The following is a 21,840-nucleotide window of genomic DNA, read 5'->3' as shown; positions in this document are numbered from 1 at the left end:
CCGCAGCGTCTCAGCAGGGGCCAGTCACACCAGTCACACCACCCAGTGTTTCAGCAGGGGCCAGTCACACCGGAGTCACACCACCCAGTGTTTCAGCAGGGGCCAGTCACACCAGTCACACCACCCAGTGTCTCAGCAGGGGCCAGTCACACCAGAGTCACACCACCCAGAGTTTCAGCAGGGGCCAGTCACACCAGTCACACCACCCAGAGTTTCAGCAGGGGCCAGTCACACCAGTCACACCACCGCAGCGTCTCAGCAGGGGCCAGTCACACCAGTCACACCACCCAGTGTTTCAGCAGGGGCCAGTCACACCGGAGTCACACCACCCAGTGTTTCAGCAGGGGCCAGTCACACCAGTCACACCACCCAGTGTCTCAGCAGGGGCCAGTCACACCAGTCACACCACCGCAGCGTCTCAGCAGGGGCCAGTCACACCAGAGTCACACCACCCAGTGTCTCAGCAGGGGCCAGTCACACCAGTCACACCACCGCAGCGTCTCAGCAGGGGCCAGTCACACCAGAGTCACACCACCCAGTGTTTCAGCAGGGGCCAGTCACACCAGAGTCACACCACCCAGTGTTTCAGCAGGGGCCAGTCACACCAGAGTCACACGACCCAGTGTTTCAGCAGGGGCCAGTCACACCGGAGTCACACCACCCAGTGTTTCAGCAGGGGCCAGTCACACCAGTCACACCACCGCAGCGTCTCAGCAGGGGCCAGTCACACCGGAGTCACACCACCCAGTGTTTCAGCAGGGGCCAGTCACACCAGTCACACCACCCAGTGTTTCAGCAGGGGCCAGTCACACCAGAGTCACACCACCCAGTGTCTCAGCAGGGGCCAGTCACACCGGAGTCACACCACCCAGTGTCTCAGCAGGGGCCAGTCACACCGGAGTCACACGACCCAGTGTTTCAGCAGGGGCCAGTCACACCGGAGTCACACCACCCAGTGTTTCAGCAGGGGCCAGTCACACCGGAGTCACACCACCCAGTGTTTCAGCAGGGGCCAGTCACACCAGAGTCACACCACCCAGAGTTTCAGCAGGGGCCAGTCACACCAGAGTCACACCACCCAGTGTTTCAGCAGGGGCCAGTCACACCGGAGTCACACCACCCAGTGTTTCAGCAGGGGCCAGTCACACCGGAGTCACACCACCCAGTGTCTCAGCAGGGGCCAGTCACACCAGAGTCACACCACCCAGAGTTTCAGCAGGGGCCAGTCACACCAGAGTCACACCACCCAGTGTTTCAGCAGGGGCCAGTCACACCGGAGTCACACCACCCAGTGTCTCAGCAGGGGCCAGTCACACCGGAGTCACACCACCCAGTGTTTCAGCAGGGGCCAGTCACACCAGAGTCACACCACCCAGTGTTTCAGCAGGGGCCAGTCACACCAGTCACACCACCCAGAGTTTCAGCAGGGGCCAGTCACACCAGTCACACCACCCAGTGTTTCAGCAGGGGCCAGTCACACCAGAGTCACACCACCCAGTGTCTCAGCAGGGGCCAATCACACCAGAGTCACACCACCGCAGCGTCTCAGCAGGGGCCAGTCAAACCAGTCACACCACCCAGTGTTTCAGCAGGGGCCAGTCACACCACCCAGTGTTTCAGCAGGGGCCAGTCACACCAGAGTCACACGACCCAGGGTTTCAGCAGGGGCCAGTCACACCAGAGTCACACCACCCAGGGTTTCAGCAGGGGCCAGTCACACCAGAGTCACACCACCCAGTGTTTCAGCAGGGGCCAGTCACACCGGAGTCACACCACCCAGAGTTTCAGCAGGGGCCAGTCACACCAGTCACACCACCGCAGCGTCTCAGCAGGGGCCAGTCACACCAGTCACACCACCCAGTGTTTCAGCAGGGGCCAGTCACACCGGAGTCACACCACCCAGTGTCTCAGCAGGGGCCAGTCACACCAGTCACACCACCGCAGCGTCTCAGCAGGGGCCAGTCACACCAGAGTCACACCACCCAGTGTCTCAGCAGGGGCCAGTCACACCAGTCACACCACCGCAGCGTCTCAGCAGGGGCCAGTCACACCGGAGTCACACCACCCAGTGTTTCAGCAGGGGCCAGTCACACCAGAGTCACACCACCCAGTGTTTCAGCAGGGGCCAGTCACACCGGAGTCACACGACCCAGTGTTTCAGCAGGGGCCAGTCACACCGGAGTCACACCACCCAGTGTTTCAGCAGGGGCCAGTCACACCAGTCACACCACCGCAGCATCTCAGCAGGGGCCAGTCACACCGGAGTCACACCACCCAGTGTTTCAGCAGGGGCCAGTCACACCAGTCACACCACCCAGTGTTTCAGCAGGGGCCAGTCACACCAGAGTCACACCACCCAGAGTTTCAGCAGGGGCCAGTCACACCGGAGTCACACCACCCAGTGTTTCAGCAGGGGCCAGTCACACCGGAGTCACACGACCCAGTGTTTCAGCAGGGGCCAGTCACACCGGAGTCACACCACCCAGTGTTTCAGCAGGGGCCAGTCACACCGGAGTCACACCACCCAGTGTTTCAGCAGGGGCCAGTCACACCAGAGTCACACCACCCAGTGTCTCAGCAGGGGCCAGTCACACCAGAGTCACACCACCCAGTGTTTCAGCAGGGGCCAGTCACACCGGAGTCACACCACCCAGTGTCTCAGCAGGGGCCAGTCACACCGGAGTCACACCACCCAGTGTTTCAGCAGGGGCCAGTCACACCAGAGTCACACCACCCAGAGTTTCAGCAGGGGCCAGTCACACCAGAGTCACACCACCCAGTGTTTCAGCAGGGGCCAGTCACACCAGTCACACCACCCAGAGTTTCAGCAGGGGCCAGTCACACCAGTCACACCACCCAGTGTTTCAGCAGGGGCCAGTCACACCAGAGTCACACCACCCAGTGTCTCAGCAGGGGCCAATCACACCAGAGTCACACCACCGCAGCGTCTCAGCAGGGGCCAGTCAAACCAGTCACACCACCCAGTGTTTCAGCAGGGGCCAGTCACACCACCCAGTGTTTCAGCAGGGGCCAGTCACACCGGAGTCACACGACCCAGTGTTTCAGCAGGGGCCAGTCACACCAGAGTCACACCACCCAGTGTTTCAGCAGGGGCCAGTCACACCGGAGTCACACCACCCAGTGTCTCAGCAGGGGCCAGTCACACCAGTCACACCACCCAGAGTTTCAGCAGGGGCCAGTCACACCAGAGTCACACCACCCAGTGTCTCAGCAGGGGCCAGTCACACCAGAGTCACACCACCCAGAGTTTCAGCAGGGGCCAGTCACACCAGTCACACCACCGCAGCGTCTCAGCAGGGGCCAGTCACACCAGAGTCACACCACCCAGTGTTTCAGCAGGGGCGAGGGGCAGCCTGGGGCTGGGGTCACACCTTTGGGAGTCCAAGCCCCAAGCGCTGGCAGATGGATCTGAGCATCACTGTCCTTCCAGTCCTAAAAACCCTGGGAAAGAGGTGGATCTCGCACCTATGTGTCCCTGCATCACACCTCGATGGGGTGCTCAATAATGACATGCCTCCCACCCAGCAGGGGTGAGGGGGTCTCCGGGCAACACTGCTCCCAACAGGGGCCCTCCAGTGGGGCAGAGCTCAGCAGAGGCTCAGCCTGGTGGGAACCACAGGCTCGTTTACTCCAGACGCAGGCATGACAGAGTGAACATGAAGACCCTCAGCTTGGTCTGTGCCTCCCGGGCTGGTAAACTGACTCCAACTGGACCAGCAGTCACAGGGGGTGGGGTGACAGACCCACAGAGCAGAAAGCAGCCCAGCAGGGGGAACCGGGGCGGGGGCTCGGCCCCATGTGGCTAGGACAAGGACACACTCTGAGAACAAAACTGGGGACCGGATGGGGGGATGCCTCTGGTCCTTGCCAGCACAGGGCGGGGCTGAGCCAACACCTCCCAGAGATCGGCCGCCCCATGAGCTTGGACCTGCGATGGCCCTCCTGCCTGCTCCGCGGTGAGCTGGGGGACGCAGCCCAGCACCCACCACCACCCCCATCGGCCTCCAGGCTGCTCCTCACCCGGAGTTCCCCTGCAGATGAAAGGCCCTGTGTGTCGGCCTCAGGCTTGCGGTTTTCAAGCGGGTGGTGAGCCTCTGGCCTGAGAACCGGACAGCAGGATCGCAGGACCCCGTGCAGGCCGAGGGTTCAGGAGGAGGCCGCAGGCAGGACCAGCAGGGCCCCTGAGCCTCAACCTCAGTGGGGGTGCTTGTTTCTAATGGAAGGCAACACTCTGCCCTTCTGTTTGTCAAGAAGGAAATCTGTCCTGGCAGAAACAGGGCCGAGATCGATGGGCAGGGAGAAGACTTCACTGCTCCTGGGCCCGCTGAAGCCACAATCCCCATGGCCCACAGTCTGGTGGCCGTGGCGAGGCCCTCCCCACTTCCGAACACATCACCAGCACCCCGGGGACCTCCGATCCCGTCCCTGGGTCCTCGGGAGGCGGGTCGAGCCTCCACCTCATTATCGTGATCTGTCAAAACGGTGCATGGCGCAAGCTTCCCCGGCACAGGCAGCCGGACACTTGGGCACGTCTCTGCCAAACCACAGCCGCCGCTACCCCACCATCACCGCACACAACCAACGCCAAAGGCTTTGATGCCCGCTTCCACTTGTCCGTAGGCATTTAACAAAAAGCACTTACGTTTCTCTGATACTTTTGTTAAAGTTACAAGGTAACCGGCTGCCGCTATAAATGTCAGGGCTTACTGAATAAGGAAACAGTACAAGGCAGAGCTCCGCCTGCACCCACGGAGGTCTAACTTCCTCGGGGTTCCAGGGTAAGTCAGCAACTCGGGGGCATCCTGGGCTTTCCCTGTGTAACAGTAACAGCATACCGAGAGGACAGCAAAAGCAGACCTAAGTGTAGCATTAGTAATGATGAGATGAGCCGCTTTGGAGGGAGAAAGCTGAAAGGTTTGATTTGAGGTTATTTAAAAAAAAAAAAAAAAAAGCTACAATCCAAAATAATAGGTACATAATGCTATTAAAGTGGGACATACTCCAGATTCCTAAGGAGCCAAGAATGAAGCAGGAAGGTTTCGGGCACCTCCCAGTTCTGCTTCTGCAAAGCTGTGCGTTTCCATGACTTCTGCGTTTTTTATCTACCGGCCGTCCCCAGGTTATGAACAAGGCAGGTGCTGTCGAGTTGAAAACGTTGACGTATTTCTCTGCACAGAAAAAGACAAACATCTGTCCAAGTTGTACTTTATAGATAAATATGCCGGTTCCAACTTACATCTAAATTCAACTTAAGCACAAAACTATAGAACCTCTCTCGTTTGTAACCCAGGGCATGGTTCGTATATCCATCTTTACCCACGTGAAAAAAAAAAAAAGACTTGTTCACACCAGAGACCTCAGCACATGGGCTACCAGGCTGAGGTCAACATGGGGTCCTCGCTTGGCTGTAATTCCACATCCCCTCCTCTGTAGCAATGTATCAGCCGCAGGTGGGACTTTGTGGGGAGAAAGAGGTCCAAGAGTTTACACACGCTTTCTGGGGACATGCGAGAACCCCACCCTGTATAGTACGTCCAGGGGTGGTCGGTCAGGAGTGGAGGTTGAGCCCACTGGCAGGGAGCTTGGTGCTCAAGAAATTTACCAGGAAGCGTGCTGCCATTTCATCCTGATACTGGACGCGTTTATGCAAGGTTACGGGTCCTGTGGGGCCGAGGCCACCGTTAAACAAGATCCCACGGTGGTTCGACCATTAGGATGAATCAAATGAAAATGCTATCACGCAACCCTTGTCGATATCTTAAAAGTCCATTTCTCACTGTGCTCAATTCTGGCTATCCAGGTGAGATGCCCCGTCCCGAAGAGCAGGTGAGTCTCAGGCATCAGGTACAGCTAGTGCGCGGACACAGAACTGGACATCCAAATGGGGTCAGGGACGTCCAATGGATTTATTGCCATCACCCCTGAAAACATCTTCAATCCCAGCACCCCAAACTGGAATGAATGCTCACCAAGCTCAGAGCCATGAGACATTTTGTGTCTCCATGCCTTTGAGCGTCCGGGCCGATTCTCACACACAGGTTCTAAGAGACCAGGCGGGAGCCAGAGAAGAAATGAGTGTCAGCCTTGAAAGGAGGAACTGAATGTATATGGGTGAGAGGGGCCATCGTGACTTTTCAACACTCCCCCGTTTCCTGTCCACTCCAATGCTAAGATTCTTGGAAGAGTTCAACGATTACAGTCTCCTCTGAGAAGTCATCCGCACAGAAGGCCGTGCTCTGCGGTGGCCTCGGACAGGGCAAGGCCTCTCAGGTCGCTCCTAGGAAAGGTTTCCGGGCTTCTACACTGAATTAAATCTCAAAAGGTGGGGATCTCTGCGACTACCCCAGTCCAACTATTCAGTTCACAAGGAAGGCCTCAAAATGCCTAGAAGAGGCGACTGCTAGTGACCAGGCAGCTACACTGGTGTCCCCACCTGACACTACTCCTCCTCCACGGGGCAAAGGAGGGAGACACGGGGACAGGGAGACCCTGGTCCCTGGGCCACTGTCCACCCTGCCGGTTGGGTCAAGACTAAGGTTCAGCTCGGCTATCCCCCGGGGATCACAGCTCTGAGGGACGCAGGGCCTAAGGCCACAGTGGTGAACTTGACCTTACCTTAAACCAGAGACTGCGTCCTATTTAACACCTCAGGGAACAGGTGTGGGGGTTCCCTAGAAACGACAGCGAGAAGATTTGCTCCCCGTACTCTCTTGTCTTGCTTTAAAACGATGTTGTTTGCTCAGAGAGAAAATGGTTTTTGGTTTTTTTTTTAAAGCAGGATAAAAATCAATCACTTCTGACAAGTTGCCACTTGGAGACTTTGAGTAAGAGCCAGGCTTTGTGAAAATGGCTCAAGACATGTTGACACTCAACTCGGGACCCCAACGCCCCACTACAGCGGAGGACAGAGCTCTCCCCAAGCATATGTCCTCAACCACACACACTCCAAACAAGCGCGGACAGAACTGGACACTCTCCTCCGCACACAGCGCCCCCCTCAACCAGCTCCACCAGGAAGACGTCATTACGTGCTCAACACATCCAGAGGCTGGCGACTCCCAGAAACCGGAGCTCATTCAGAGACACGCCTTCCCCAGTACGCAGCTTTCTTCCTGAAGACATCCATCCGCCGCTGTGCTCCCGCGACAAGTCGGGGGTGGGGACGAGACTATTTCCCTAACTCATTTTTATTCTCCGTAATTAATATGTCGAGAAGTCCTCACACGACGTCCATCCTGACTCGAGCTCCTAGCAGAACAATTTCCCCTGACTTATCTTTATAGCAGCAGCAGCAGCAATCACTTTACACCGAACTATATTGCCTCCGAGTTAATTACATGTATTTTGCTTTTGATAAATGAAAATACCAGATGCAATTAATTGAAAGGCAATCAATATGACCCCGCGATTAGATATCCCAATGAAACATCCAGAGGCCGCCGGCGATCCATAGTCATCAACTAATTGAAAACACATTCCAAAGGGGACTTTTTAGGGGAAAAAAAAAACAACCCTGAACTTTTTACCTGGAGGTGTTTTACAGTTAACTCACCAATATAAATCTGTCCACCAACTCTACACGGTCCACACGAGGGGGCTGTCCGTCTTCTCAAGGGAATCCAGCTTCATCGGTTCGAAACCATTTAAGGCGATGGAACCCTGAAAAGGGAAATGCACTGGGTCAGTGAGGCGAAAAGGCAGTGATTTTGGGGGGTTGTTCTTGGTGTTTACCTCTAGCTACTCTTTAATGGCATTTTCCCAATGCCTCTGACTCTTCAGCTTCCAGAGGTTATTAAACGGTTTCCATTAAAAATACTATTTGTCTTGCTTTAGTCACACCGCAGATCAGATGAAACAGGAGAGCCCCAGAACAAATGAACCCTTTCCATCTCTCCTGACACAAAGCCAAGTGTGCGGTGTTGTGTCGTCCCGGGGAAGAGGGCATTTAGCTTCCCTTCCATGGCAAGGGCTCCAAAAAAAACCAATCAATACCTCACCAAGCAAAAAGTGCCTCCGGCCGATCGCCTGAGGAACGTGGATTTGCAAAGTGCAGTTCACCAGCTCCAGGTTCCTAAGTCCCATTAGCATAAACACTGACAGCTGTTACTCCCCGGTAGCTCTGATTAACGGTTGGAGTTGTCCATTAATAGGAGGCATTTTTAACTTACCACTGAAATTGATTACTCAGTTAAGAATTCAATCCTAAGATTCGACAGAACGGCACTTTCTCAGCAAAGGCAGTATGAAAAAGAGGCGACTGCATTAAGCGGCACTCACATTTATTTTCCTACGCACAGAAAGAAGAGCAAACATAGGGGCCGTTCCTGGACTCAGAACCACTTCCTGTCCACACAGAGCAGCGAGGGAGCAGGAGGGGAAGTGGCCCCCAGGGCAGGCAGGGGACGGCCGGGGGTCTTTTCAGCATCTTTGCTAAGAACAGACAAAATTTCAGCACTCGAGGTGCCATGCGACGGGAGCGTCCACCTTGTGAGGAGCCTTCCCCGACTCCACCGAGAAAGGAGAGGGTGGCTCGTGGACACGCAGGGCTGCAGCCTACTCTGGCCACTGCTGAGCCCACCTTACAACCCAGTCAGGGTCCAAATGGCCGATTCGTCTTTTTTTGTGTGTGTGTATGACAGAGACAGAGAGAGGGACAGATAGGGACAGACAGACAGGAAGGGAGAGAGATGAGAAGCATTAATTCTTTGTTGTTCAATGATTGCTTTTTCATATGTGCCTTGATGGGGGGGGGGGCGCTACAGCAGACCAAGTGACCCCTTGCTCAAGCCAGCGACCTTGGGCTCAAGCTGGTTACCTCAGGGTCTCAAACCTGGGTCCTGGGTCCCAGTCCAGTGCTCTATCCACTGTGCCACCACCTGGTCAGGCCCAATTAGTCTTTTTTAAAACGTATGAAATCAATTACTGTTTAAAGCCATTTCTCAGCTACACTCTGCTTTTCCAACCACTGACATCTCAGGGAACCAGTTTCTCAATACACTTTCTCCTCTTTTAAAACCATCTTGGGATCCAATCCTGCTGGATTATGTAGCAAAATTAGAGAGGAACCACTGAACCCCCCCCAGCCCTCCGGCTCCCCATGCCCAAGGAAACCTGAAGTCCTGTGTCCTTATGTAACGTAAGGACGGAAAATGCTCAGGCCCCAAGACACCAGAGGCTCCTCCTTCACCAACCAGACCCGTCAGCAGCGGGAATGGTCCTGACGACCCCAGGAAAAGGGGGGCCTCTGTCGTCACGACCACTGTACACCCAAGGTCAAGAAGGAATGTGCTCCCCCACACCCCCAATTTTCCAGTTCGACGAAAAGTGGGACAGAGATATTGCAGCCTCTTAAATGTCAGGAAGGGAGGAGCAGGCACAGGCTGGCTCTCCAGTAGTTCCAAGCCTCTAGTGACATTAACACAGTTTTATGTTAGGTAAGCACCTCCGATGGCCAAGCAGCCATCCTTTTGAGGGGGTGAGAGCTTGCCCGGCAACCGCCTACGCACCCTGCAAAACCCATCTCGTAAGTACCTCTGGAACACCTTCCTGTGGACTGCCAAGCTGCTACCTACCCTGCCCATCGCTAAGGCTCCAAAGGGAGAATGCCTTGACTACATTTTATTCATCCCTGGATTTCTCCATGTCTGGCAGAGAATAGGTAATCAAATATTTGACCAACTGCATAGTGGACTTAATCTTCCCTGACTAGCATGGCTTCTCCCAGCATGCCACGGGCTTCCTGTTCCCTTCTACGTCTAATGCTTCCCACAGCAGACTCTCAAACATTCATGGATACAATATACATCAATACATAAAGAATGAATTTTGATTGACCTAGAAATGCTGAGGTCACCAGTTTGAAACCCTGGGCTTGCCTGGTCAAGGCACATATGGGAGTTGATGCTTCCAGCTCCCCCCCCCCCCTTTTGTCTCTCCTCTGTCTCTCCCTCTCCTCTCTAAAATGAATAAAAAAAAAAAAAAAGAATGAATTTTGAATGTATAAGGGTATTTTACATACCCTATATATAAAATTTCCTGATATATTTGGAATATTTAATTCATATATATATACTTACTTCATAAATATATTGAAATATAAAAAATATAAAAATATTGGTATATTTGCTTCATATATATATATTCACTTCATAAATATATGTGAAGCAAAACTTAGTAATGTCTAACATCACTTCCTATTTTTAAACAAAGGCCTGAAGTCAAACATTACCTGTTAACTTCTAAATAATGTTAGCAGTGAGTACAGAGTCTAACTTTGAGATACTTCATAGTAAAATTAAACTGGGAACAGATAACTCTGCCTGTGTAGAAGGCTTCACGGAGGAGGTGACATTTCATGCACTTAAAATTTTTTTTTTTACAGAGAGACAGAGAGAGGGATAGATAGGAACAGAGAGAGATGAGAAGCATCAATCAGTTTTTCATTGCGACACCTTAGTTGTTCATTGATTGCTTTCTCATTTGTGCCTTGACCGCGGGCCTTCAGCAGACTGAGTGACCCCTTGCTCGAGCCAGTGACGTTGGGCTCAAGCTGGTGACCTCGGGGTCTCGAACCTGGGTCCTCCACATCCCAGTCCGACGCTCCATCCACTGCGCCACCACCTGGTCAGGCCACTTGATGCACTTTTAAGACCAATTCAAGAGCCCACACTGCCCAGGCGCACACTGCTGACAGCTAATTTAGTGGAGGAAGGATGCTAAAGCGCTTGCCAGACTGTCAGAATATTGAACAGCGGGTGCCCCTTGTTACGTGAAGGTCGGAAAAAGTATGTGAAGAGACGGGAAGCACAGGAAGGCACAAAACGGAAACATTGTTCCGTAGATCCTTGCTGACCTCACTGTGGTGTGGCCCCCGTGGGCTGGCCGGGGGAATTTCCTGGGCAGTACCGGTCTAAGATCATCCAGGCGTGTACAACAGGACAGCGAAGTGACTCAGCTGACTCAAATCGTCACTGACAGCCTGGCTGCCCGGGCCAGGGAGGACTCCTAGTTCTGGCCTGTTCCATCAACCTGCGTGAACGCAGTTAAGCATCACCTGGCCAATGTGTCCCGCCCACAGGCTGATGATGATGGGGGGTGCACAACCTCCCCAAACCTCTTAGAGGAGAGGAACAGCGAGACCCAGAGCCGATACCCAGAGCCCGGAGGAGTCTGAGGCCATGTCCCAGGGTTTTCTAACGTATTCACGACATAGGGCCTAAAGTGGTCCCCCCTCCACTGGGACTGTTCGTTTCTTCTCATACTAAGCTGGGAATATGAACATCACATTTTAGGTGTATAATTGATATCTACTTTTCTGAAATTGGGTAAATGGAGGCCCCTAGAAAAATCGGTTAAGAACCTGAGAGGCTCTGCCCTGGCTCAATCCAGGGGGACCGGACTGGTCCTGCCTGCATGTGAGCTTCAGCTGCCTTCCTGGGCCCTGCACAGCAGTGAAGGTCTCCACCGTCCAATCGGTGAAGTGGGCCAGCCTGGGTGCCCTGCCATGGGCCTGGTCTGTGTGCAAAGTGCCCACTCACTCACAGCGCATGAATGAATTGTTTTTAATGCTGTTTTTGACATCTTAAGTGCCGGATCTTTTTACCGCCAGGGCTTGCCTGACCCTCACCTGGATTCCTTGTTCTCACTGAGAAACACTTGAGTCATCTAGGCTTTAAAATGCCATCTACTGTCTTGTCATGGGCAGTGGGACCTGCCTCACCCACTGCATCCACGTGGAGCGCCCCCTGCCCCACCCCTCCGGGCTGGCATGGGCACTGGTCAGAAGCAAAGGGCCTCATGTGGCAAATGTGGGGTGAGCAGGAGGCCTGGGCTCCAGGGAGGGCCCCAGGGCCCCACCCTCCTCTGGACACTGCTCAGGTCTTAGAACGTCATCTGCAGAATCACCCCTTAGGCAACGGCAGATTCACCCCAGAGAAGGACGCTGGGGAGGAAGGGGCAGGAGAGAGCATCCAGTCAGCAGGAACCACACGGAAGAACCCCAGGCCACACGGTCAAGGTGACCTGGGTCCCGGGCTGTCTGAGTTGGAGGAGATGGCATTCACAGGTGAACATCACCGGTGACAGGTGACAGAGCCCTTTCAAAGAGATGAGGAAGTGCAGCCCAAGGCTTGCAGGTACTCTACTACAGGCCAGTCACCAGCACACTTGGCTCGCAACTCTGGGACAAGGTCACCCTTCTGAGAGCCACACCCACTTCCGCCCCAAACCCTGGGATAAATGGTCCTATTTGGCGTTAGGCAGCCAATACTCCTGTCCCGACCAGGTCGCTGAGCAGAGTGACACAGGGTGGACCTGAGTCAGCTTGCTGAGAGCCCTGTGCAAGGCTGAGCTCAGGAGAGGCGCCAGGGGCTGGGGAACAGCCCCCTAGAACCCAGCCTTCTCGCATCCCTGTCCCTGACACAGACACGCCCATTGTTATCAAATCGGCATCGGAGCCACGCTAACATAACAGGCCGGCCCTTCAAGAAGTGCCCATCTCTCCGCAGCTGCAGGACCCATGGCGGGCACCCTGCTGCCCTTGCCTCCGGCCAGGGCCACCCAGTCCTCAGGAGAGACTTGCCCGCACCGCAGGCTGCTGTAGGAGGGACCCACGGGAAAGAAACAGGAGCCACAACTCCAGAGAAGGCTCTCTCACCCCACCCTGCTGAGGGCCTCGGAGCCCCGAGAGGACCTGGAGGCCCCCGCGTCCGTCCCCACGCAAGCCCCGTGTCCCTCTTTTCTCCCCTCTGCTGCAGCACTGGCCCCACAGCCGTGTTTTGGGTGTTGGATGTGCGAGCAAGGGCCGCAAGCGCCAGGGCCTTTCCAATGCACACACGTACACGGCAGGTCCTCACCACTGTCTCAAGGTCCAGGACGGCGGGCGGGGAAAAGCCTCAGACAGACGTGGAAACTGGACATTCACAGAGAAACCAAATGCCCGCCCCCAAAACCAACCTGCCTGTGTCAGCAAGAAGTCCGGCCAGATGGACACACACACGCCGAGAGGGAGCACATCAGACATTCACTCAAGGCCACAACAGCAGCCTGGGCCCCTGATCCCAAATGACAAGGGAGGACACACAGCTCCCAGTGTGTTCCCTACTGTCCACTGGTCACCCTGAGCAGGTCTCTCCTCCCCCCCACCCCGGGAGGATGACCTTCCACCCCGAGCTCCACACCTGCCTCTCCTCTGTCCTGGCTTCCGGGTCACTACGAGGATGTGCGATGCCAAATGACCCACAATAGAAGTGGGATGGCCCTGGGCCGGCCCCCAGCTGCCTGGGCAGCGAGAGGTGCTCTGCGAGCCTGGGGGCTGCTGGGGGCGTTTCTGAGTGACGTGGGGAGGGGCGAGGGCTGACAGCTGCTGCACAGGGGCCCTCCCCACCTCTGTCCCTGTGCTCAGCACACCAGGCCGCACGTGGGCTCCTGCCCTCTTAACCAGGACCCCAGGCTAGCTCTGTGACAGCACAAGCCGCCCGGAACGGTGGCCCCCCGGTCCCTCCCACATTCTCTGTGCACCTGCCCAACCTGCTGTGATCACCAACTCACCCCTCGCAAAGCCTAGCCCACTGGGCAGGAAGTGGGGTGGAAGTCTGGTTTGGTGGTCACATGGGAAAAACCAAAGGAACGTCTGTGGAAGAGCGAAGTGTCCCCTGCACGTGGGACAGTCAACAGGGTGAGAAAGGAGATACTCTCACCTCCGTGTAGCAGGTGATCCCTTCCCGGGATTCAATTCCACTTACTATTGCCTAACAATAAACAAACCACATTCATTAGCTTTGAAACAATTATCCTTTATTCCGGGGTAGGGGTGGGGGTGGGGGTGGGGGTGGGGGTGGGGGTGGGGAACAACCACCCCGAGAGCTCATTCTTTCCATGTCCCCTGCAGCCCACGTTGGCATCGAGACACTTAAGGTCAAATCAACACATCATTAGCCACCCCCCCCCCCCCCAGTGTCCAAGTTTCGACTTCAGTAAGAAAAACACCCTCCGGGCAGAAACTGTACGTACAGTCTTCGTACAGAGAAATGTTTATGGAAATTTTGTAATATTAATTATGTTCAGCTGGTTTTAAGTTTTAAGAATGTGAAAACCCCCCAACAGCCAAGACTTTTAGAACTCGTCCTCAAATGTAAGGCGAGCCAGTGGGAAACTGTAAGGCAGGTCTTGGAACGCAGCCCCGTTTTAAAGGAAAACAAAACAGGCCAGTTTCTGGGCTGTCCCAGATGTGGCCCACAGATCTGTCTGTCCCTCTGCTCCGTCTGTCTTTCAGCGTTTTTACTGTTGTGCCCGCCAGAGCCGGGGGGTTTGAGGCAGGTGAGGTGCCCAGGGGCCGCTGAGCGGGTGGCCTCCGCGGGCTCCAGGCCGCTGGAGAAAAAGCCTGCTCTAAGTGGCTCTGTGAAGGAGAAACAAACAAGACAGGAGGATGCCAGGTTGGGGGGGTGCGAGGGGGACAAGAAGGGAGCCTTGGAAACGACTGGAAAAAACACCCAGAGAGCCAATCAATAACGGGGTGCTGCTGATCAGGCCTGACCCAGGCCGGGGTTTGAAAAAAAGAAAAAAGGAGGTTCCACACAAGACGATGTCATGTTGTGAATTCAAGCTGTGTTCCCTGCACCCCAAGTACCCAGCTGAGCGGGGCGTGGAGGCGCCCGCTGGTCTGAGGGGCCTGACCCTCAGCTCCCAGAGCCTGGCTGTGGGCAGTCAGTAGGAAAGTCAGGTGGTCATGAAGCTGCCCTGTTAACCCTGAAAAGACCAGAGAGGTGAGGAGTGCTCGCTGCGCGGCGGGGCCCCCAGAAAATCAGCTGGAAGGGAGGCCTGGCCGCCAGGCCCCACACGTGCAGGCACCACAACGGAGGCAGGTGTGCGCACACACCACACCTCGACACCTGTAGTGTCTCATCAACGGCCTTTCCCGGTTTCTAATGGTAACCGAACAAGAAAACTACCGGCTGAGGTGCACACATCTCTGGGAAAGGGTCCCGACCCTGCCAGGGGTGGGAGGAGAGGTGGGTGCTGAGAATACAGCCCCCAACCGAGAGGGCATCTGGAAAGGGGGTCCTGGCCTGAGTGTCCCCCCTCCCCGAGAGGAGGGTGTGCAGCAAGAGGAGGTGTTCTGCTGGGCACCCCATCGACACCCCACGTGACAAGGGGCGCAGGGTCAGGCAGTGAGCAGAGGACTCCTGAGCTCGGCGCAGTGACAAACAACCACCACCACCTATAAGCTCACAGTCTTAAAAATAAACCTCAGATAACAGAGCAGAACATTGAAGACTCAGAGTGGGGAGGGGGGGCTTTCCAGAAGATTCTATCCCCCACCCCATTCTATCCCAGGGAGAAATGAGATTCAATATTTACATAAAAAGAAGAAACTATCTATGATGATACTAAATAAAAAGATAGTTGAGTAACTCTCCTGATATATAACGCTGCTATCACGTAATACCGATATTATTATGATACTGTATCTCAACATGTTGCATTCCTTTTAAAATTCAAAAACATTTAACAACACAGGAAAAACACAGGTTAAATGGGAAAAGTAACACAATACACAGAATAATCCATACTTTACAAACTTAAAAATATTCTTTAAGCAGTGAATTACTTTTGTTTTCAGTATACACATCTATGCGGAAGACAGAGAACACATCCAAAGTGTTCCAAGTCATTTCTCCAGGTGAAGATTAAAAGGGATTTTTTAAAATATGTGCTTTCAGAGCAGAATAAATCATTTGTTAATTTTCTTCCCTGCTTTCCTACATTTCTCCGTTTACTGCGAAGAAACAGATCTGCTCCAGTCTGGAAAAGGCCCCCCTGTCCGGAGGGAGGGGCCGATGGGCAGTGCAGAACCAGAGGCAGTTCCCAGGGGCCTCAGCTGTGGCCCGGGCTTGGGGACATGGCACAACAGCTCCATCTAGGATGCAAGTCTATAATCCTGGCTACTGAACCAGGTGGGTTTTCAAGAAGTGAGGTATCCCACACCCTCTGCCCTCATGCAAAGTCGACCTATAAAAGGGTGTCTATCTGTCTGTCCTGGGGATTCTGTCTGAGTCTCCATCCTAGTGCCCAGTCAGCCTGGGAGAATGGGGCAGGGGCCCCAATGCAGTGAGGGGGTAGGGGGGCTCAGCACCCCCCACCCCCACCCCCACCCCACGGCCGGGACGGTGCAGCAGCAACACAGGCCAAGGCAGGGCAGGCTTCTCCACAGGCTGCAGCCAAGTTCTTGGCCACAGATTAGGCTGCAGAAGGAGCAGGGAGAAGCAGGGGAAAAAAAAAATGCCGTAAGACTTCCGGTTCCAAAGGCAAGCCCAAAAGCCCTGAAAAGATGCCTCCCAAGAGGAGGGATCCTGCTTTAGGAATCCGCACAGCTGATCGATGGGCTGCACTCAGAGCACTGAGCGGGCCAGCGAGCCGGAGGAAAGTTCACAGGGCCTGACACAGAGCCTGGGACCCCCCCCCATCCCATGTCCTCACCCACACCCCCACACCCCGCCATCCACTGGAGAAGGCCCGAAGGCTTTCCGGGTTGTAACTCTTCAGGCGGTCAGAGCTCATTGGGAACAGGGGTGGAGTCCAACTTTGACCTTGAAGAACTGAGACCATAACAGTTAAGATGACTTCAATGAGGCCGTGAGAAGCTTAGAAAAACTCCCTCTCCCTCAGTCTCACTTCCTCGCTGATGGCCCCAGGCCGTGACCACTAGTACCTCCTCAGGCACCTCCTCCATGAGGCCCGCGGCACTGCAAGAGCTCCTACCCTTTCTCGGGGCCAGCTGAGGTCCAGAACCCAGAATCCCGGGGTGGGGGGTGGAGCGCAGAAGATGGGGGGGAGGTAGCCTTGAGGAAAACAAGGTTCTCTTATATTTCACACTACAGCAAGAACCCCAACCCCAAGGTCTGGGGGAGACACATGTTAAAATGAAGTACATCGCTGCCATCTTTGGGAACGCACTGAGGCTGGACTTGCACCCTGGAAAGAGAACAGCACGTGGATAAATTACGAACGGGACCCAAGCATCCAAGGCCTGAATGGATGCAAAGTCCCGGGTCCAACATGCATCGCCCCTGGGGGCTGTAAGCTTTTAAGACTAAATCTCAGGGCAGCCAGCGACCTCAGAGAGCGTGGCATCCAGGAACAGGGAAAGCCAGGCCCAGGTCCCGCAGCCTGTCACGGACAAGGGCAACACCTGTTTTTTTTCTGTATTTTTTCTGAAGCCGGAAATGGGGAGAGACAGTCAGACAGACTCCCGCATGCGCCCGACTGGGATCCACCTGGCACGCCCACCATGGGGCGATGCTCTGCCCACCAGGGGGCAATGCTCTGCCCCTCCGGGGTGTCGCTCTGTTGCGACCAGAGCCACTCTAGTGCCTGGGGCAGAGGCCAAGGAGCCATCCCCAGCGCCCGGGCCATCTTTGCTCCAGTGGAGCCTCGGCTGCGGGAGGGGAAGAGAGAGACAGAGAGGAAGGAGGGGGGGAGGGGGGGGAGAAGCAGATGGGCGCTTCTCCTGTGTGCCCTGGCCGGGAATCGAACCCGGGACTTCTGCACGCCAGGCTGACGTTCTACCACTGAGCCAACTGGCCAGGGCCAACACCTGTTTTTGACTCAATCCTTTCTACCCGTCACCCCCACACATGGTCGGAAACACTTCACAGCGGATAGCCCCTCCCTCCCTATCCAATCAGAGCCAGACCACTCAGTTCCCTGGCCCCGGTCACGGACGCCACACCCCACACACAAAAATCCAAGACAAGGAGAAAAAAGCCAGCCACTACAGCCAGGCCTGTGCCCCCCCACAGCTGTGTCAACTTCCTCCCAAGCACCAGGTGGTGACTTTAGTGTAGGTACGTCCCAGGGCCCCAAAGACCAGGCAGCAGTGCCCGTGAGAGGCAGCAAGGCTAGCTCAACAGCCGGGATCGAGAAGAAGAGCCCAGGGCCCCGACAGAATGTGTGAACACTGTCTATTGATTCACACGCATCAAGTAAATAGCCCTGGGAACCCTGAAGCAGCTTCCACCTGTACCTAAGTACACAGGTGCAATTCATTAATTTTCAAAAGCCTAGACAGCGTTCAGCACGAATGTTCACAGGGGTCATAACTCATAAATGCCGCCCTCACTCAAATGATGAATGTGATCACACGCACGCATGCACGTTTGAAAACACAGCACACATGTGCTTCCTGAAGGAAGGACTGCTCCAAGTTTCAACCTGAAAAATTCAATTCTTGGGACTTGTCACTTTGCATGCAAGCAGGCCAAACGCCACCTAGGTCCCCCCGGCTTCCTCCTGAAGAAGTCACGCTGGTGCAGCCCTTATGTCCCTCGTGACCCAGACCTGCACCCCCACTGGCACCTGTCAGAGCTTGACTGCTAACCAACACAACAGTGACATGCAAGACCTTTTCTCCAAGTTCCGCTTCTTCCCATCATCCCCGTTGACAGGTGCTGCGCAGTACCACACAACTCCAACGCCCGGAACTCACCAGGTGAAGGGACCGGCTTCCTGCTGGTTTCCCAAACCCGCCAAGCCAGCCTGGCACTGGCTACTCCAAAATCACCCCCCCATGAATGTTCGCTGAGAAAAGGGGCATGGAAGCAGAGGGCCGGAGATGCCCAAGGCCTCCTGACACCCAGCAAGGAAGGGCCGTTTGGCAACTCATCTCCAGGATGGGCTTTCTCTTCCTTAGAGTTCTGATCTAAAATTGGGTCAAAATCCTTTAGGACGGACTACTCCTCATCAATAACAAGGAACAAGGTGGTGAAGGACATAAGCAATGACTCGAATGAATCTCGAAGGGGACTGGCCCGAGTGGGAAAACCTCAACCCCAAAGGTCGCTGGCTTGAGCAAGGGGAGTCACTCGCTCTGCTGTGGCTCCCTGGGTCAAGGCACATATGAGAAAGCAATCACTGAACAACTAAAGTGCTACAACGAAGAATTGATGCTTCTCATCTCTCTCCCTTCCTGTCTGTCCCTCTGTCTGTCTCTCTCACACACACACACACACAAAGAGGGGAAAAAAAAGAAAGAAGGGGAAAAAAAAGGCTACCTCTTATATAACAGTCTCAACGAAGACAGGGAACAGATCAGTGGTTGCCAGGCTTAGGCACTGGGTGGGACGCCGGCTCTGGAACTTTCTGAGCAAGCTGGGTCTTGGAAGCTGGCCAGCTCCGTGTACAACCACGGAAGTGGCCCTGCCCCGTGCGGGCCACCTGATGCGGTGTGGCTACACAGGGAGGGCAGTGGGGTTCTCGGGGCGGTGGGGCCATCCTGCAGCTGTGACGGTGCACACGGGAACCCACACACGATACAACTGCACAGAAGTCATACGCACCCAAACGAACGCCCGCAACGTGGGGGTCTGTGGACTGAATCAAGGTCAACACCCCCCCCCCCAGGGACGTGTTACTATCATTTTGCAGAATGTTATCATCTGGGAGAGGAGGTAAAGGGTATCTTCTAGGATTGCTTCAAAATTACACTTTTCACTTCAGAAAGAATGGGTGGGTTTGCCCTTCTTCTGCTACGTTTGTTTGGCTAGCGCTGACCAGTAAGCAAAGCAATTCTTTTCTTCACTAGGTCGGTGTTCAGAAGAAGGACCCGGCCCTGCTGACACAGAGACCAGGTTCCTCTGGCTGCCAGAGGCCCGGGAGCCTGGCCTTCCTCCTGCCCAGAGGCAGAGCTCATAGCTCCTGAACCCTGACCTTCTCCCCACTGCACTTGGCAAGGAAGCTTGCTACGTAAGTTCTTTCCTGGGAACGGGTACAACTGACCGGGTTCTCCTCCCAGCCGCCAGAAGCTCCCCGGGGTCACACCAGAGAGAGGGTGCGCCTGCCCTCCCCACGGCCCTGGAGAAGGCGGAAAACCAGGTCCCGGGGCTGGTCTGTGCTGGGTGCGCGGGCAGGCTGGCAGCGGGCTCCAGGACTCCCTGGCCCAGCCTGGCTAAACCGAAAGTGCGGGCAGCAGCCGGCCAGAACCGGCCACGACCGTCCCAGGCTGGCGGCACACACAGCTGGCCGCTGGGCTGGCCGCCTTCCAGCACCTGGCTCCCTCCGAGAAAGTTCTGGAGCTGGGTGTTCTGGCAGACCACCAAGGTCAGGCAGGCCTCCTGCTGCCCGGGCTGACCCACAGCCGAGCTACAGTCCCCCTCGTCCAGCTGCCTGGGGACCTCGCTGGTGCCCCCACACCCCTGTCAGCGTCGGTGACAAAACTTAATCACGCTGTATGAGCCCAAACGTTGTTTGTGTCCTCTGAGATCCCTGTGGCCTCCCTTTTAAGGAGGAACGGCTGGCACAGCCATCCCAGCTCTCTCTGTAACTCCCGCTGAGTCCAAGAAGCCAGAAGAAGAAAATGACAGAAGAATCTTTGCTGTTTCTGCCTTAATTGTCTTCAGGCTGCGCTCCCTTCAATCCATTCGACAGGAGTTTATCAATGACATCTCCCAGTGACAATAATGAAAGCACCACCCCTCTCCCCAAAACGGGCCACTGGGCACAGGTGTGCAGAGGAACACTTATCTCAACAATAGCTTTCACCTCCGCCCCCCCCCCCCCCAGTCTAGAAACCCTTCAATAGCCATTTACGCCAATAGCAGAACCACTCCCCAATCGCCTACACCGCCGGCTTCAAGGCTGCCGAAGACACAGCCAGCGACATTGCCCCGGGAGTGGAAATCACATTCCACATGAATTAAATATATCATTTGATTAAAAGGGTTTATGTTTTCGCGGTGACATTTTAAAATAGAAGTAATCGTTTTCTTTCTCAAAAGAGAAACTCTTTCAAATAACAATTCGGGGGCTGTCAGACCTATCTCCCCTCGCGCCACAGACCTCTAAATGTCACATACCTTTCAAAGGGGGACAGCAGTTCCTTTTAAATAAATACACAATTCCAAAACAGTGCGTCCTGAATCAAGCACGTATTAATAAAGCACACCGCTGGCGGCTGGTTATCCTGATGAGGTCCAGACCTCTCCCCCTTCCCCACGACCGATCTGCCCGGCGGCCAGCACCCAGCCCATCTCTCCTCTCCCCAGAGCTACAAGCAGCACCGCTTTGGCTGCGCTGGCTGCAAACCACAGGGCCCGCCACCAAGTCACACCCCTAACGCCTTAAGGGGGCAAAGATATCCCCCCCCCTGATTTCCCACAGTCTCCCTCCTAGGGACCTTGCTGAACTCTGTGTCACCCGAGTTTGGCTGGCGTAGCCCCACAGCCCAATTGTAAGACCGTGTTAATCAGATGCAAGGAAAGCTCGGAACTCATTCTCCTAAGTCAATGACCTACATATTCAACTGCTTATTCTCCAACAATGTAGCAAACACTGTGCTATATTTAAACCCAGAGCACAGATAGATCTTTCTTCTGAAATGCTCGGAGATTCAGATAAGCCGTGTCCTCCCCCTTTCCTCTTCTTTTCCACCTAAGGAACGTGAGCCTTGTCCACACCAGCTGTTTGGGACATCAGCATGGGGAAGCCCGGTTCCCTTCGTCCCTGCCTCCCTAGCAGCAGGCAAACAGCAAGTGCTCAGAGAAAAAATGGACCGAATGACTTTCAGTCAGTTAAGCGTGGGTAACAAGCACGCCACATACCAAATATGTCCAAAGAGGGGGCACATGCTCTCTAAGTGCTGAGCCTGGTGCTGGGGAACGCCAGCCAAATAACCAGCAGAGGCGGGCAGCAATGGCACAGAGACCTCTCAGGGTCTGTTTGGAGGTGGGGGTGTTCCACTGGCAATCTTGTTTTATTGCCCAAATTTGATCAAGTGTGGGCAAGTGCCTCCCCCCCCCACACCTAATGTTGGAAGAGAAGAACCCC

The 21,840-nt window shown here is 54.9% G+C and overlaps 1 protein-coding gene across 7 annotated transcripts in view; it reads right to left on the bottom strand.

Annotated features, from left to right (window-relative positions):
* CTBP2 (C-terminal binding protein 2) overlaps window positions 1-21,840 on the bottom strand; it is a 162,893-nt gene that overhangs the window by 107,374 nt on the left and 33,679 nt on the right. For 4 of the 7 annotated variants that reach the window (XM_066355905.1, XM_066355906.1, XM_066355907.1 and 1 more), the window contains one exon: window positions 7,574-7,680. The gene's annotated coding sequence lies outside the window, so the exon portion shown is untranslated. Of the gene's footprint in view, window positions 1-5,021; window positions 5,190-7,573; window positions 7,681-20,870; window positions 21,004-21,840 lie in introns of those variants that run through there. The other 3 variants (XM_066355911.1, XM_066355912.1, XM_066355908.1) reach the window with 2 other exon arrangements.

The sequence above is a fragment of the Saccopteryx leptura genome, chromosome 13 (genome assembly GCF_036850995.1).
Source record: "Saccopteryx leptura isolate mSacLep1 chromosome 13, mSacLep1_pri_phased_curated, whole genome shotgun sequence".
NCBI classification, from domain to species: domain Eukaryota; kingdom Metazoa; phylum Chordata; class Mammalia; order Chiroptera; family Emballonuridae; genus Saccopteryx; species Saccopteryx leptura.
Note: the sequence above shows the minus strand (reverse complement) of the source record. Positions and strands in the feature narration are given on the sequence as shown.